Source organism: Pieris rapae, chromosome 4 (assembly GCF_905147795.1).
Source record: "Pieris rapae chromosome 4, ilPieRapa1.1, whole genome shotgun sequence".
Classification (NCBI taxonomy): Eukaryota; Metazoa; Arthropoda; class Insecta; order Lepidoptera; family Pieridae; genus Pieris; species Pieris rapae.
In genome coordinates, this window is record NC_059512.1 from 8,437,144 (window position 1) to 8,451,464 (window position 14,321).

The window sequence follows — 14,321 nt, forward strand, 5'->3', positions numbered from 1 at the left end:
ATTGTTTTATATTTTTCGAAGCAGGTTGTTTGAACAATCAAACAAAACAGGTACCTAATAACCCATAAAGATAGAAAAACGAATACCTTTGGTGAACCACAGTAATTATTCAAGTATTATGCATAGTTTTACCACTAACAAGTACTAAGAAACCACCTGTGTGGGAAACTCAGTGGTTGTAGGAAGCGGGGTCAACGACCTATCTACGGATGCGAGCGTGTTGCACAATGCTTTACAAAAAACTTTTGCCTTGTCATAATGACACGCGTTATTAAAGTGTCAGTTATTACTTTCCATCAAGAATCGATAATTATAAATTCGCGTAGATGCATATTAGTGTTTTTTTAAATAATCACTGTAATATTTTACTTTTTAATTTTGTAATGTCGAGGTCTGTTTAATGTTGAAGATTTTGAAGAAGCCATAAATAACAAAGCAACTGCTCATATTATACTCATACAAAAGATGCTAAATTCGACTAAACCAATATTTTTGTTTATAAAAGAACAGATAAGGCACACATTTGAAATAGATATATTGCCTCACGTTAATTGACCTGGGTTTAAAGATTACTTAAGTCTTAGGTAAAATATTATAAATCTAAGTCCAATTATAGTATTAATTATAATAACTAGATAAACCTGTTGTCGCAACAACCAATTAGGCAAAGATTTAACGCCCTTATTCATAAACTTGTCTATCAATAAGACCGGGTAAAGTACCTCACCAAAGTAGGTAAAGCTATAAATAATTATCTTAGAGTAAACATATTAAAGTAAAATTTACTTTACGGGGTCTAACTTTCACGTGAATTTAGGTTTAGTACAGAAAGTCAAATATTCGTTAAGCTGAGTTCTACTTTTAAACATAACACATTTTTTTAATATAACACAGCTGGTTTAATTAACCTACTTAAGGGTACTTTCATTCAGTACTTTAGTTAAGTACAACGTATATCAGAGAATGATAATAAACATGTTCTGTATTTTAATAATATTCGCAAGAATATGGTATAAAAATGTTATGGAGGTACAATCAAAAGTTCGCATATTCTGCCACACATTATGGCGTACAAATTTGTCTTAAAAGGAATTTTCAAAGAAGTTACAGGGATCAAATATCACCTTATTATGTATATTATAATATTATCATATTAATTATAATGTTTATTCATATCTTCTTTGACGAAACCATTTTTAATGTAATTTGTGGAAGACAGGAGTGATTTTTCGAGACTGGTTTAAAACTATTTATTAATCATCTTTTGTATTTTCTGGGATGAATTAGTTTTTTTTAAATAATTCGTGACAATTATAGAAAAACAAAAAATACATCAAAATTATAAGAGATGCAACAGACGGCCTTATCGCTATCAAGCAATCTCTTCCACGCGAGCCTATTAAGGAATTGTATTTATTATTGTCGCAATGCAAAACAATCATAAATACAAGATTAGAAGAGAAAAAAGTCACATTAAGCAGGATGGTTAAGAAATAAAACCAATTATGGTACGGACATACGTACGTATACGTACTCTTGTCTGCTATCTATCTATCCAAGTTATTTTGCGCATATCGAGTGTACGAAAACGGATTAAGCTAAGATGAGTATTCTCTGCTTGATGGTACTGTAAAAGTTCTACTTTTGGGCATTAAGAACTTCATCTATTATATCTAACTAGGAATTATTTCAACACGTAGTGCTAAAGTCATATTTGTAGGGAAACCGAAGATTTCACTGCACACACAAGTAAATAAGTTAGTACTAAGCAATAATTGATACAGGAATTTGCTCAACAATTAAAAAATTTGATATTTTGAAGGCATGGTTTTATCTTCTGCCTTTCTCTCTTGCTGACCATTCTGTTCTACCCTGAGCTTCATTTCTTCAGCAGACCATCTGCCCATCTTTTTACTTGACGCGCCCTCTTGTGAAGGAAACCATTCTTATAGGTACATCTTTTATCCAATATATTTTTAGTTCTTAAAATGTGCCTAACGCCATTCCATGTCTATATAAACATATAAGTTAATCTTTAGCATAAGATACATATGAGAACAATGTTGTAACTGGGTCACTGGACCGAAGGGTGTCAATACCGGAACGAAAAACAAACTAAAAACTGCATTAGCAGTCACCGTGCATCTCCGCTTTCTAGTATGGAGAAACGCGTAATGTCCAATACGACTTATGCCTATTTAGACCCACTTCGTTAGGCAATACTACTATAGAACTATTGAATATGGTTATCTAGTATCCATGAAATATGCATTATGTGACGTTCCAATCCTATGCTTTTCATAAAAAACCTTCTGCAAACTTACTGCAATAAAATAATTTATTACAACAAAAAAAAATATGTTATGAAAAGTCTTTTTATTTTACTTCGTTTGTTTCTTGTGATAGATAATTTCGTAATAGTATATAAATCACGTTTATGGTAAAAACTAAAAATAATTTATTTATATACGTTCGAATCAAACACATAGTTAGCATGGATTTTTTAAATATAGATATACATATTTAGGTATAGATAGCACGATTAATAAGTATGAATGAACAATGTAGCACCGCGGAAGTGCCGCAAGTGTTTCATGTTATTAAACAATTATACACAGGATTTTGCATATATGTGCAAAATGATGTTTCTCTATTCAAGTTTATCTATTCCGTGAATAGAGAGATAATCATATTTTATAAACGCACATCAAATGACGCTACGTGTCCGTTAGAAATTATCTCACTCGATATAACGTAACTGCGCGTGCGTCGCGCTTCTATTAATTTTTATTACAATCACGTTTTAAACTGTTTACGACATAACTTCAGTTTTTCTCACGTTCTGTTATATGACAATTCAAAACTACTATATTATATACAGTGAATAATTCCTAATTACGTTCACCATATATACAGATATTATAATTAATTAATTATAAACATGTTTAATAACAAGCTGCTTTTAATTTCGAGTCTCGTAATTCACACACTAAGTAGTCTGACATTATTAGCTGAGTGATTAAAGTTTAAGCATCTAATAAGACCTAAGCTAACACTCATATTTTTGATAAAAAAGACGAAAATCATTCTTTCATCATCGGACAATGAGCATTATTTAATGCGGTTTTTGTCGCGCACCACTAAAGTGTTTCCAAATCAATTCAACTTAAGGCCTTCAAGAAAGGTTATTTCTAATTCCTCAAATTCTAGAAATGCACTTGCGAGCGTTCTGGCAATGTGAGTGTCCATGAGCGATATCACTTAACTTTAGGTGTGCCTCCTGCCCGTTGATTGTTATTAAAAAAATTATTGAGTCACTAGCTGCTCCCGCGAACTTCGTTTTGCCTCAACGTGATTTTTTTACTTAGCCTGCCTTTTTAGTGGCTACATACCAACATATGGAACATCTTGCTATGCCATCCTATACAGTTCGCTTTTCCGCAATATTAACTTAAGTAAAATAAAACAACTTTTTTTATATTTTCCAAATATTTCTCTTCATAAAAATATCCTCAGTATTCAAGGATTAAATTAAAATCGAATTGGACCAGCCGTTTCAAGTTTATATATATGTATACTAGCGGATCCGACAGACGTTGTCCTGTCTACACGTCTTTAATTTCAAAATTTCAATTTTTAATAAGCCATTTTGATGAAAATTATTATTCAAATGTTATGACAATATCTAACGATCCAGCACATGGTCACACACGATATAACACAATGATAACAAAACTTTTTTTAAATTTCGGGACAGATTAAAATTCGAATATTATTTAAAATTTGACACTGCGATGGTAGCGCCGTCTGTCGGATCCAATGTAAAACATTCCAAAATCAACAACAACTAATAAATTGAAAATTAATTAAAAAAACATTGTCCAGCGGACAAAATTGTGAATCTAAACCATTCCCAGATCTCCTTGAACACACACAAAAAATTTCGTCTAAATCGGTCCAGTCGTTTAGGAGGAGTTCAGTCACATACACACGCACACAAGAAATATATATATTAAGATATGTATTATATTTCTCATATACGAGAAGAGGATGGAAACTATGCTAGTGCGTCCGACCGGACCTCACGTTTAGTCCATCTTGTAGTATTACAAGATTATTATTTTTATTTATTGTTACGGAATAAATGTGAAAAGTATATAAATTTTGAGTTTGCATTCGTGATTTCAAAAATTTAATTCACAATAAATTTATTTTGGGTGAAATACGAGCGAAATATTTAGCACATAACCACAGAAAGTTGAAGTTTTCTGTTATAAACATTTGAGGCAGATAATTCCTATCCATTGAGTCATGATAGAGCTACATTGATATCCGTTCATGACCAGCTATCTATAATGGGATTTATCGTCATAATTAGATAATAAAGAAGCGGAAGGAACAAAATAGCAATTAATTATAGCTAGCAGTTATAGGTCAGTGCTAATAATGCCCAATGCGAAGCGCCATTAGTACCGGATCACCGTTACTGAGACCGGTAGAAACAAATAAAAAATGGCGTATGGTGTATGTGATGAAGCTGGCGAGATTTGATGAAGTATAGAACTAACAATCCCATTTGGAAAATAAGTATTCAATAATTTTGTTATGATCCGCTAAAACAAATTCATAGCAGGCGGCCTAAAATACTTTTAAACTGCATAACTAGAACGACGCGAATGATGCCTTTGATTACTGTTAAAACTGTAAAAACAAATAATTTTTTATGTCTCAAGTTTATGCCACAGTTGGATTTAGAAATTCTAAAACAATATAGTCAAATCGAAGGCAGAGGATTCTCCTTTTTACTTCTCAATTTCGTCTCTAAACATTTTTATAAATATTATTATTACATAATTAAAAAAAGTTCGATAATGCAAAGAGATTTTACGGATTAATGAGCTCTTAACTCTTTTAATTATGGTTCTGTTATAAATAAAGTAATCGATTATTTACCGCCCTACTTTTCCTCTAGCGTTGAATACATAATCGCTATAATCTTACTCTCAAAGCCACAGATAAAAGTGCCAACTTGCAAGCTCGCTGTCCTTAATTAAAGCTAGGTATGTGGTAGACCGGTGATATGCTACAGGGCTTTACTTACAAATAGAAAACTCATTACAAACAGCTCAATACATACGATAATACAATATTTAAGACCTCTTGACTCTGCCGTATTTGGCTGATATGCAGGCTCTAATAATATCATCGTTGTGTAATTAATATCAGTAATAATATACTGTAATAAACTTAAAAATTAAAAATAAGCACCCCTATATGAACGGGTATAAAATCAATGCGTGGTATCAGTCTGAAAAAAAAATTTCAACTATTTTAAAATAAATTTATTTTTATACGAAAATTTGAATGGCGTCGGATTCTACGGACTATATAAATAGAATTAAGAAACTAAAAACATTTTTTTTGTTACCAAACCGAATTAAACTAGGAATAAACTATACAGTAACCATTATGGGGCACGGGATAAAGATTTTTGTAATAATTTTATTTCATTCTGAGTCTAATTTCTTACTTATGTAAAATTAGAAATTATCTTCAAAATCATAATATCAGACACGCACGGTGCATACCCAAAATCTTTAAAGTAATTGAAAAACGTAATACATTTTAATATGCTTTGACTATAAAGTCGCACTTGTAAGAGATACTTTAAAAAATAATTATTACCGGAAACAGTCACAAATTATCGAAGCGATAGCGCGTAACGGTCCCCATAAACCAGTTAATTCGTTTTAATTGAATCGTATCAATTACAAAATATATAAACTTTTCATTATCAAATAAGACTTATTCAAGAGATAAACTTATCTATACTATTAATATTATAAAGAGGAAAGTATGTTTGTAATTGTGTAATCGGCTCAAAATGTTGGACTGGATTAACTGGATGGTTGGACGGAATGGACTGATTTAAAAAATTCCTTTAACATTTAAATACTACACTATCACTGATGAATATTTTAATTGCAAGAAAAACAACGCATATATATGCTAAATAAGTTAAGTTAATTCAATTTTGTTGGTAGTACAAAGTTTCTTTAATTCCGCAAAGCGACAGCGATCCAGACTGGGACAACATCGCACTATTATTGAGACAACATCGCAATTCAGAATCAGCATACAAAACGTCAAATCGTTGTCACGGTCGTCATTAGAAGTTACTATGTACTGATAGAAGGTGAACAACATGAAAGAAATATGCTCAATATGCCCCAAGGTCTGATCTAACATTTTCAGTTAATGAGATGCTAATTTATCCTGTTTCAAGCGTATCACCTGTTTAATGTAACAGGCACATACGCAGTTTAATTGGCCATTGTTATGTTAGCCTACTTGGTAAATAGAGCGATGAATTACATATTATAATGCGTTTGTCTCGAAACGGCGGGCTGATACAAATAATTATTTAGTGTTATCATGTCAAAATTGTCGTCTAGGATATGAGCAATATGATACAGGCTTGTAGATAGCGTTTAAGCAGTTTTTACTCATTTTGGCTACAATTATATTAATGTCGAAAGAATGCTTTTCTTCGGTACTCAGAAATTCTAGAGAAATGTGTAGGTATTCCTAAAAGCTGACACATCCATAGATCATCGGATGCTGTAAATCTAAGGATTTCTGTCACCCCTAATTAGCTAGTCTGGTTGGTTTGACTCTAATTTACGAGAGTTACTTACGAGACATCCGCCAATTACCTGTAAAACAAGACGTTATCAATTAGTGATTGTAGATGTGAATATAATGAGGTACAGTGTAAGGTATGCACTATATGTGCATTTGGGTAGAACTCTTTTCGAACCCAGTTCCCGTCTTAAGGGCATGTGACGTGCTGAAGTGTTTTTCGTGGGTGAGGGTTCTGAAAAGCAGAGGACTTTGAGTGTAGAACCAGCCCACAGACAAGCTTGACATTCATGGCGCGGGCATTTTCACCTCATTTAAAAAAACATGTACTACACGCACAAATCAACTGATTTGGCGATAATGACACTTGGCGAGGTGCCTACTTAACTACAGCGTGAAGTAACTGCGTTTTGAAGTACAACTATAAAAATATAATTAACCCTTAGTCTAAGCCTGGTTTTGAAACCTTGAAAACAAATTGCATAATTTATTCTATTTTTTTTTCAATAATAATAAAAATTTTAAGAAAACTTTTTTTTACCGGATTGAAGCTATGTATTATTGTTCTGTAAACATAATTTTAATTTATCCCACGTTTCGCGTGCTTTACAGCTGGCGTGGTCACGGTGACTGAAGACAAGAATAGATGTTGAATGTCAAAAAAAGTATCACAGCCGTAGAAAAGGTTGTATTATCTAGTTGTATATATTTATTTCCCCGGAGTACACAATTACAATAATACATCGCTTAAATCCGGTAAATAGTGATTTCTTTAAATGTGTAAAAGCTATGTTAAAAAAGACAATACTAATAATAATAATGTTTAATAAACGATACCCTACCTAATATAGGCCAGACACGAGACAAGTTTGATTACAAGATAGTTGAAACTTAAATACTTAAGGGCCTTGAATTATTTTAATTACAGTTAAACTACTAGCATTCACACGTTATGAAAATGTACACCTTACAGTGTCTATGGGCGGCGCTATCACTTAACATCAGGTGAGCGTCCTGCCCGTTTGCCCCCTGTTCTATAATAAAAAAACCTTTTCCACTGCTATCTTATCCTGTTGAGATGAACATTGGAGTGTCGTGAGAGCAGCTCAACTACTTCACGTTTTCATCCAAGGCACAGAGTTCCTCACACACCGTTTAAATCGCGTATTTATTTTACTTTGGTCAGCACTTTAATTTCCAGTGTAAAAACAATTGCATCAAATCCTATTGAAACTTTTCACGTCTAACTTAGATCACAGCCAATTCAAACACTAATAAAACCAAAACAAAACCACAGCTGTCAAAAACGTGCATAATAAAATCGTTCGACAAGTAGGTAAAGTTAACGATATTTTTACAAAGTCTCAAGATAATTATATGCAAACGTTTAGTACCTCACGCGATGTCGATGCAAAAATACGACAAAAGAAAACACACGCAATCACAAACAATAAAAATAAAATGGCAATCGCACGATAACATAAAAAAGCTCAGTAAAATTTTCTAACAAGTTATTTTTGTAACAAATACAGTGTCTATTTTTTATAACATCAAATTTCTAGTAAAATCAATTGGATTTTAAATAACGAAAAGACTTATAATATTTACTTACCAACGCTTCCAGATGTATAAACAAAAATCTGAATATTGGTATCATTATATTCAATGTAGCCTCATTTGTTTTAATACTAATATAAGAGTCAAAACCTTTTCAGGGTTTTGGTCCTAATGTTTTATGAGAAAGTAAGACAACTTGTCGACGTCATATCTAAAACACTTCGGTTTCCTCGCGTTTTCCTTCATCGTCAACCTACTTTTAATAGCCTAAATAAGTAAAAAACTAATTTAATCATTCGTAATAAGGGTAACTAATCATATGCTTAGACTTAATCACTGGGCTTGCCCTTTTTGATTTAACTTCTACGTATTAGCCTTCCTACTAAATAGCAAAAACCCTACAAATCGGCAGTCATTATTTTTTTAGTGAATACTTAATTAATAGTATTATTCAATTAAAAATTAAACGCTTGACTTGATCTTAATTACATCACAATGATTACATCAAGAACCTAACAGTACCAATTACTGGCGATTAATTGTCGAAAAATCGAAACTTCCAAACGCGGAAGCGAATTCAATTATAGTATCAAAACGCGCATTATGCAAGCATAATGTAGGTCGAATTCTGCGCAAACGCTTACAATAATTTTATCTTAATAGAGCGCTGTAGATGTATGCAACTATACCGTATGTAAACATAGTATGAGCGTAATACCGTTGTGCAATAGATATTTTTTTTGTAGAAAACTCTAGTATCAAGACTATTTTTTAAATTAATTATTTATAACGATTTTCAAACTCGTACTTACAGAATCATTACCACCAGAGACAGATGTCTTGCGAGCATAATTTAAAATCACTGATATAGGAAGAAGAGTCTGATCCAGTTATTTTAAGAAGACATGAAGGGGGATATTATAAGAATTCCCCTTGAATTGTGGTTAATTTTTAAAGGCTTTCATTTTCTGGGCGAGTATTTAGACTATAAGCTTGATAACAATTATGTTAATATTAATATCATATGATTTTATAAATATTATTAAGACACTTACATGGCTTTCTTCTATGGCTGAATGTACTGATTTTACAGTTAATCGATTTAATGTACTTTTTTGCAAGTAATTAATTATTTATAATTTTATTTTTTAACTATGATTTTAATTTAGAAATATAATAGAATTCATATTATTATTAAGTCTAAAACACACACGACCTACTGACTGAGGAAAACATACAAAATGTAACAAGATCGGTAGTTTTAATTCACTTGCACATTTGATTCAAAGTCACAATATTTCTTTTTTCTTACCTTTATATTTCCCTTAACTGCTAAACTGACGTCACGTGTAAACGCGGTTGTACACTTTACATATTGGCAAAAATCTATCAACATAACACGAATCACAAAAAATAAGGTGAGGGTATGTCAAGGCTGGTATAACACATGTTATGTTATGTACAAGCGGCACTATTGAATTGCAAAGAACATTTCAATTATTCGGAGGAGAAAGTTTACGATTTACTATGCTTGGGATTTGATGGAATGGTCAGTTGGACATTTTATATTTTATGATTGACGTAAGACGGCTTATTTACAAATTTTCTACAGAAATCTTCTGAGAAATAGTTTCTACCTTATATAGATTTAGGGTTATACCACATATTGAAGTAATAAAAAAAATACAATACGTCTTTAAAAAAAGATAAAGAAGACTTCTTTATGAACACTGAGCTTATTGAAATAAGATCTTTGATAACAGTTAAAATGAAACAAAAATATACGGAATGTTAAATAAAGTAGATACGAAAAGCCTTAGGCCTGCCCATTCGCTACGTTTTCACAATAATTTTGCAATAATTCGTGCACTTCGTGGTATAAGCACGAATTTCTAATTGCTATAATTGAGTTACATACAACCGTTATTTTTATCAATATAAGAGATTTAAATTGTATTTTTTTATTATGCCTAGTATTTAATTGTAATTATAACTGCAAAGTAGTAACAATGTATATTACTTTGCAGTTATAATTCATTATAATTGTTAGGCAATGTTTTTTTTTGGGCGTAAATATTGCGCGTAATGTTACAACAATTTATCTTTCTTCTTATTTATTTTCACGCAAAAATAGTAACATGTGAAATTAATGGTTAGCAAGGCTATTCTAAAGATCTAAGTAAAAAAAGCTTCTTAATTAATATAAAAAATAAAACTTTATAAATGCAAATTAAATATCACCACGTTAAACACTTAACCCCGGACGCATTAAAACATATGATTCTTCAACCGTACATAACATACCTTCAGGTATTGAACTTGACCTTTTATACTGTGCATTACGTCCTACGTCAAACAACGTTCCGTGAAAAACTTCATCTAACTTTGTACGGTTGTACCTGTTAGTACCACATATACCAGAGGACTGCATCTGCATTGCAGTAAAAGGGGCAATTAATATGCTTAAGTTCGATACAGCACCTGTCTTCTGCAACCTCAGAGTTCTAGCTAATTATGCAGTTGTTCTTGAAACGCAATTAAGACAAAATTCAACATTTTAAAATAACTAGACATGCAACGAATAGTATATTCGGCTGTATACCGAATACCCAATATTCGGCGAGGCCTATGACCGAATAGCCGAATATTAGGCTAAAATAATTGGGTGCATTTTAGCCAAAAACTTGTACAGACGTGATTGTTTCGCACTCCTTTGTTTTGTTCTGATGTGCTCATCGCCCACGCACCCACTGGGTACTGTGCGGTTTAGTGCTAACGTATGACTACTTAATGAATGATTATGAAAGAATTGAGAACCTTACCCTTCTAAATTTTTATTACCGCACTAATTCAAATACATAGAATTCTCCATTTCTCCAATTCAGAAGATGATTATGTACCAATGATGCATTAAATTATTATAACAGAAATGAAAATATGAATATACATATACGCAATCAATCAATCGATTTAAATTTTTCATTTTACCAATTATTTCTCTATGACAAAATATACCATTTAAGTATTCGGTATTCGGCTGAATATTATAAAAGCAGCTGAATAGGCCGAATACCGAATAGTAACCGAATATTCGTTGCAAGTATATAAATATCTCTTAATGTAATTAAAACGGATATACGAACGTATAGACGAAATACGAACGTATATAAATAAAACTTCTATCTATACTCTCTCGCCATATTCCCGGACCTCTGATCTCCTCTTGCTGCGGTCATGCTTACCTCTCTCGCTTCATGTCTAATTGTCATTTACCATGCATGCTCGTCGTTTGCTTGATGTTTAGATTCATCTAGCCTATATTACCAGAACTGACATGTTTTTTTTTTGGTTGGGTAAACATTTCTTTTAGGTAAGTTTTTAATGAAATGATCTCTGTTTTTACAAAAGCGAAATATACAAAATTTACCACAAATATAAAGCAATTTGATGGTTCGAATTCTACTTTACATTTAGGCACAGTGAAAGTTGATCTCAATGTTGATAATAAACGCAATTTGGCAGAATTTGATAATCCATTCAACAATTTGTGGCAGATACTAACCTAGAACACAATGTGTAATTTAATATTTGTTTTGGATTTGAATTAGTGTTTTACATTATAATTATTTAAATACTGCCTCCAGGTAATACATAGGATATAGTTAATATGTTTAATAAGTGGAATGTAGGAATTACATTACATAAAAGTCACTTTTTCAATGTTTTTATGTTTTTGTGCTCTCCTACTGTTTTCAAGCGCATTTTAAAAACGTTGTTGTAATTATTACGTCTTGTGTATGTATTATAAATTGGTATGTTTACTTTTTCGAGTTGTCGTTTCTTTAATTAGTTTAAGAGACACGTTTATAAATATAATTTGTATTTTTTTTTACATTGTCTATTTGGGTTTAAAGTATTAGCTATCCTCTCAATTTTATTACTGTTAAGAGCGTACATAATATAAAAATCTGGTACAGAGTCATGCTTCTAACACACAGTCTTAGTGTTGAAAGACTCCCACTGAAATTCAAAAATTATTTATTCATGTTGGTAACATAATGTACTACTTATGAACGTCAAACAAGAAATATTCATTGAATGCTTCTAACTTTACTGCCAGTTCTCAAATCAAGGGCGTAGAACGGAAAAGGAGAACTGGCAATAAACACTCAAGCGACTAGGCTAGCAGCATTACTTAACTATAAAAATACATTTTTACGTTACAATTTAGCCAACAAATGGTTCTATTCGTCCAAACCTCCGTTCCCAATTTGCATACGAAAACATTGAAAAATAAAGTCAATTTCACGCACCACTTAAAGTCTCTAATTGTAATACAGCCATCGTAAAACAGTTAACAATTCGATTTCTATGTTAGCAGTTACCACTTTCTAAATTGTCTTGTAACAATAAACAACCATTGTTCTATGTGAAGTATTTTAAACACCACAATTAGTAGATAAACAAAACAACTTGATTGACGATAATTCTCTGTGAAGATATGGAATTGCAGTTGTTGTGTTTTATGAGGTTTTAAATGGACTTTATATCACACTTTTAATAGCAAGACCTATTTGAAAAACTATGGTGGGTCAGAGAAAATTTTGATTTTATAACTTAATATTGTATATTTAAATATCTGTGTATGTACTAAAAACCTGGAACCTAAAGATGGGCCTAACTTAATTGTTTTGAACCAACTGTAATTCATAGATATTAAATAATGTAATGTGTAATTAATGTGATCAAAGCACAAATCTATATAGTTTAACAATCATGAGTTTAATAAAATGCATTTTAACGAAGTGGAGCATCAAGCAATCAACTCGATTTCCTATTTCCTTTGTATTAATAAGGGTGTGATTGTTTTTCACATAAAAGTAAGTGTTCAGCCTTCTAAACGTGACTAGACTATCGTTATACACGTTCATATTAAAGTTTTTCATTATCCTTTAAAATACACTATTAAAATATCTACGATTACCCCTTACTAGTTAAGTAATTCAATTTTCTTCACTCAAATCGGAGCAATATATCAGAATTCCATTCATCATTCCGAAAGCCATTCTTACGTTCACCGGAGCATCAAATCGGTCCATTGAAAAACGGACACATTACAAATAGATGAAAGTAAATTGCATTGTTCGCATTTCCGTGTTTTGGTGATCTCATTCTTTACTTCAAGTTAACACCAGTTTTTATTAACTTTAACGTCGTACGGCTTTATTAATAAATCAATATTATTGCACTATCCTAACTGAAAAACTCTTTTGCTTCAGTCATTTAATTTAGGCTATAATGAAAGACACAAACAGTGAAACTAGAGATGCTTTTTAGTAAACATCTTGACATATAGAGCATTCTTGACCTTTAGTTCTAGCTTCAGCGTGCAACTCCCATCCCTAAGACTGAACTGGATTGAGTTTCTTTCTATTCGCGCATTTCAGATTCGCTCGAACGGTAAAGGAAAACGTGGTAAGGAAGCTTGCCTGATCCAAAACATCGAGTGTCCCAAGCACAGGAGGCTGATCACCTACTTACCTATCATTGATTCATAATTCTGAGGCCTAGGCCTTAAAAGGTTGTAGTACCAACGATTATTATATAAAACATTCCATTATGCTAAAACGAAAACCATTAAGTCACTGCCATAAAACGAATCAAATAAACATGGAATTAAGGTATAAAAATTATTTAAAATAAAAACTTTTTAGGTAGACAATAATTTTCGAGTGTGTTGTGATTTTTGTCTAAATTCAACAATTGTCTATACTTTTCAAAATTACCAGAAACTAATGATAAATTCGTGATCCTTCTTTGAAAGTATCAGCTATTAGATTCATATAAAATATCCATTAGCAACAACCACGAACTACGCAGCAAAGCAAAATAAATCACTAAAGCAAGCGGTGCTATCAATAAAGTCTACAGTTATCTTGTCAGTGAAATGATAGCTTTTACTTAGGTCTATTATTCGCGGATTATTGGCCGCACATTCAATTGTTTCTTCGCTTTGAAATCAATTCAAACGACCGCCTAGGGTTTCCGGAGCCTCGGGAGTGCTTTTCCATACTGGAATATAAATATTTATTCATCAATAAAGAAAAAAATTATTTCTTTTA

The 14,321-nt window shown here is 31.8% G+C and overlaps 1 protein-coding gene across 1 annotated transcript in view; it reads right to left on the bottom strand.

Annotated features, from left to right (window-relative positions):
- Positions 1 to 14,321, bottom strand: part of LOC111003064 — a 102,742-nt gene that overhangs the window by 38,251 nt on the left and 50,170 nt on the right. The gene's annotated exons all lie outside the window — the stretch shown is intronic.